We start from the raw sequence: 286 nt of genomic DNA, 5'->3' as shown, positions 1-286 counted from the left end.
ATGACTTCAAAGATATCTACTAGGTATGCCAAGCAGAAAAGCCATTTCTTGTCACTGAACTTTTTGTTCAGCTCATTTCTCTTTTTGCAGAAAAAACTCCATCTCCTCTTTACACAGTATAAAAATGCACTTTAATGTGCATCCGTAGAAAGACATTAGGACTTTTCAGCTTGGAAAAGAGGAGACTAAGTGGGGATATGATAGAAGTATATAAAATCATGAGTGATATGGAGAAAGTAGATAAGGAAAAGTTATTTACTTATTCCCATAATACAAGAACTAGGGG

This window comes from Chelonoidis abingdonii, chromosome 3 (assembly GCF_003597395.2).
Source record: "Chelonoidis abingdonii isolate Lonesome George chromosome 3, CheloAbing_2.0, whole genome shotgun sequence".
In the NCBI taxonomy this organism is placed as follows: Eukaryota; Metazoa; Chordata; order Testudines; family Testudinidae; genus Chelonoidis; species Chelonoidis abingdonii.
Note: the sequence above shows the minus strand (reverse complement) of the source record.